Source organism: Diplotaxodon limnothrissa, linkage group LG15, assembly GCF_057381915.1.
Source record: "Diplotaxodon limnothrissa isolate DT_005_m linkage group LG15, D_limnothrissa_male_GT1.1, whole genome shotgun sequence".
NCBI classification, from domain to species: domain Eukaryota; kingdom Metazoa; phylum Chordata; class Actinopteri; order Cichliformes; family Cichlidae; genus Diplotaxodon; species Diplotaxodon limnothrissa.
In genome coordinates this window covers 38728985-38733769 of record NC_140610.1, presented here as the reverse complement: position 1 = coordinate 38733769, position 4785 = coordinate 38728985, and positions in this window count along the sequence as shown.

Genomic DNA, 4785 nt, shown 5'->3' with positions numbered 1-4785 from the left:
GAATTTTGATTGTGGCCTCCGATGACATACAGTAAGAGAACATCACACAGCATGTGCCACTGTTGCCAACCTTTCAGGTCATGGGCACGATGGATGATTGCGTTTTGCAGCTGGACATGCTAAAGTGTCAAGGGTCAAAGCGAGGACTGTGGGTATGGAGGAAAAATGGAGACCGCTGGGGGAGACGCTGTGTTGACATTGTGTTTGGACACTTTGAACATTGTTATCTCAGACAGTACGGGGCTATGGGCCAATCAATCATTCTGTTATTGGACCGGCTCTGGTGATTATTCATCCTGGACCTTTGATATCAGTCGATGTCAAACTGATCCCTCACGAGCTTCCTTTACTCGCTCACTGTCTGGACTTTGTCCTTGGGAATTTGTCACGGCTGTATTTCCTCAGAACATTTAGGTATTAAAGTGAATCGGGTGTTCATTTTCAGCCCAACGTGAGCGTAATCCACAGCTACGTTGGAAAGGTCCAGAATATTTATTCATCTAAAATGATTGTGTTGGCACAAGTTCCACTCAAGACAGTTCAAGCTCAGCCAAGGATGTAAGAAGACAGCATATTAATCTGTAATACACAGACAGACATGCCTCGGAAGCAGAGAGGGAATAGAACGCACTTTGAGAAGAATAAGCATTTACATTGTCAGTGATAGTAGCAACATCCAGAAGACATGTGTTGGAATTGTTCCACTGTCTTAATGGAAAAGCTTTGAAGCTGTTTCTCCTGGCCAGTGTACCTGCCTTGACCTCCTCCACCTGCTCTGGATACTCTGGCTAGAGAAAATACTGTAACACAGAGAAAACACACGTGTGGGAGTATGAATTAAAAAGAAAGAATAGTTTTAGAGTAATGTGTTCAGCTAATCAAAGGCACACTTCTCGAATTCACCACTATTATGTTTATTGCTGTGTGTTGTCTTGGTTACCCAGTTTTCTACATTTATTCTATAGTTTGGGGATTTGAATCTGCTGGTCATCGGGGTCTTTCTAAGTGCAGTTGGCTTACTCTCCATATGTACACATAGGTTTTCTCTGGGTGAACATGAAGTTTGCATGTAATAAAATGTGCTATATAAACACAATTTCCATTTTTAAAAAAGCCAAAAACAGATCCCTGACCCACATGAAGTAATGTTAAGCAATAATAAAGTTTTTTAAGCTACAGCAGACGATTAAGGTAGTCATGTCACAGGCTTCATATATACAAACTCACACACAGTTTTTGTGATTGTAAACACAACTACGCTTTATTAGCTGCTTTTACAGCTGAGATTGGGATAGGTGTTTTTAGGGCAGTGTCTTGATTAACAGTTAAATTTTATTATCAATTTTTCGAACCATGTCAAACAAGTTTGTGTTCTCTGTGCATTGCTGCCATAGTGCTGAAGGGTTATTTCTTTTGCTTTTTCTCTGCACAGCGTATAATTAGCATGCTCAGGCAGTTTGTCAGCCGTGTATGCGTGCGCCTGCATGGCGTCATGATCCCCATACGTGTATTTGACTGTGCCCATCTAAAGAGACTCTCCCTCTATCTAAATGCCTTCCTGTCAGTGTCTCTGTCAGCGTACAAACAGCAAAATCAGGATGATGGCAGTTTGAGTCATAAATCTGCAGTCAGCTGAGACAGTGAAGCATATCTTTTCTCAGTTAGGTAAAGAAAGTGCCGAAAGGCGATAGTAGTGATGGGATTTCCGGCTCTTTTTAGAGATCCGGCTCTTTCGGTTCGGCTCACTAAAAAGAGCCGGCTCTTCAGGTTGTTTTGTTGCTTTAATTAATTTATTATTAACAATAATATAAAATTATGCACAAAAGGAATTACTAACATAAAAACAAGTGGTTTTATTTATATATGTTTATATATAAATATATGCGGTGGCCCCTAGAGACAAAACACGTACAAACTCCAAAACACATTTCTAGCATGAACTGAACTTCCAAAGCAGAGCTACTAGATCACTTAAATTACACAATTGAAAGCATGTGTGTATTGTTTGTGTATTTATACACAGGCACTCATATATATATTCAAATAATTTAAAAAAAAGTTCATTTACCTGTTATTACCACACACCAAATCCGGTCGTTGGTACTTGCTGGCTTGTGTAGCCACAAGATAACAAAGGCTCAACACTGCGCCCAGCATCCTGGAGCACTTCTGTTGTCTTTTGTACGTGTTTTGAGTTTTTATATGCTTCTGAGTTTTTATGTGCTTCGGAGTTTGTACGTGTTTTTACGTGTTTTGGAGTTTTTACGTGTTTTGGAGTTTGTACGTGTTTTTACGTGTTTTGGAGTTTGTACATGCTTCAGAGTTTGTACGTGATTTGAAGTTTGTATGTGCTTTGTCTCTAGGGGCCACCGTAAATATACTTTTATTTATTCACTCCACATAAAATGTAATAAATAAATCATATAATACAAAAATCAACTATTCACATTTCAAGTTTTAACTATTTAAATTTTCAGCTTTTTCCTTTCACAAATTTAAAGTGAAAAGAACACAAAACACTGCAAACCACAACACAATTAAATATAAATTATAATATGAAAACTAAAAGAACATGCATATTCTCTGTCATATGGACCTGCATGAATAAACTTTCTCAATCCTTTATCATCTGCAACTGAAAATAGTTGTGGATGATTACTATACCTTTCTAATGTTGTTGTCCCTGCCTCTCTTTCTCTCTCTCTGGCTCTGTTCCTGTGCTACTGAGTGTAACTACCGCCCCTCCCCCCTCTGCCCAGCGTAAAGCACAAGGCTCGCGTGCAGAGTGAAGCGGAAAAAAAGTGCGAGAGAGAGGCTGAGAGAAAGAAAAAAAAAAAAAAACCCACGTGACGGCTCGCGATAAGGAGCCGGCTCGCGTCGTTCACGTCAAAGAGCCGGCTCTAAGAGCCATTTCGTTCGCGAACGACCCATCACTAGGCGATAGATCACCAGAGACAGACAGTAGCTGATTGTGGCTGAGATTGGGCTCTCAGTCATGGTAAGGAAAGAGGAGAGAAGGTAGCAAAAAGGTGCCGATTTACAGACACAAGGATCTGGAACTGGTATCGAATGTGTGTTTGTCCTGGTGTGTGCAGAAGAGTGTGGATGATGGTGGTCTTCGGGGAGTTCAGTTGGGACTATGTTTGTGATCCTGTGTTAAGTGCTGGGTCAGTGGTGAAGGCCTGGAGGATTAGACCCCCACCCTCAAAACTCTTGTGAACAGCCCTACAGTCTCCTACACACACACACACACACACACACACACACACACACACACACACACACAACTCCTCTCTTCCTGGATTCCAGCTTTGAGCTTTTGTGAGATTCTCCAGAGCCACCAACACTACCAAGTCCTCCTCCTCCACCAGTACTACCAGTACACTTTGGCTGTTCACACACACATACATCAAAAGACACTCTAACATAACCAACAGCTCACCATTCCCCTAATATTGCCGGAGTAAAGCGATCCTCTCACACTCACATCGCATTAGTGCTGCTATTAGACCAGACCCAGACATAAGAGCTACAGTGTGTGTGTGTGTGTGTAGTGTGTGTCTGCATTAGATTTATACATGCTAGAGGGGTGACCGTGCGTGTTTGTGCTTGCACCCATGCGTGTGATTTGTGAAGGAAGTTCATTGTGTATAATAAAAGGTCTTTTTTGCAATGCTTATGTGCATCTGTGCAGAGCTGCTTTAAAACAGAAAGTAGAGACACTGTTACCCTGGCACAAGATGAGTGGGAGGAAGGATGGATGAGGTTAGTGAGGGTCTGGCGAGGGCTCAGTAGGTGTAAGCTTGAGAAATTTCCATATGGCAGTAAAATGTCTGCCACTTTACTTACTGAGTTTCTAATGTGTGCCAGGTGCTGTTGTGACGCTCCCAGGACTTAGTGGACTGTTTCCTTCTTTGTTTGTGGAGAGTATGTCTGTATATGTATTTGTTTGAGGTTATATTTGGGAAGATAATGGACATGAAATTTCCCACTTGTGGGACTAATAAAGGTATCTTATCTTATCTTATCTTAACAATTTAATTTCAAAGAGGCAACATTGAAAAACTGCGAAGTATCCTGCTATTATCCTGTCCTCAGTATATATATACATATATATATATACATATCATAATACCGGTAATAATATGTGGTAAATGGCCAGTATTTATATAGCGCTTTACTTAGTCCCTATGGACCCCAAAGCGCTTTACACTACATTCAGTCATCCGCCCATTCACACACTGGTGATGGCAAGCTACATTGTAGCCACAGCTGCCCTGGGGCGCACTGACAGAGGCGAGGCTGCCGGACACTGGCGCCACCGGGCCCTCTGACCACCACCAGTAGGCAACGGGTGAAGTGTATATATATACATATATTAATGTGGAAAAAAACACCCCCTCCTCCAAAGTCTGTTGGTTTATATCAAGACTATATTTATGGTTTGACACATTTATCTTTATCTTTTTACATTGCCAAACACGAGGGTTCTCTAATACTTGCCCTGGCACTCTTTTGCTTATCGTAGACCACGATTTGTGCTCTGTGATCTTCAGAAAGAGAGAAAATCAACAGTGAAAAGTAGTACTTGTAAAATTCTTTAAAAATAAATGCAGCTAAACATTCATAATTTTGAAGTTATAGTTATGTTTTTCTTTCCTTTACAAAGTTGATCCTCATTTCCTGCAAAGAGAAGTTAGAAGCACATAAAAGTAACAAAGGTGGTAGTCATGAACTTGTGTGCTTCAAGTTGCCCATTAATAGCGAGCAGGCAGGAGAGTCTGG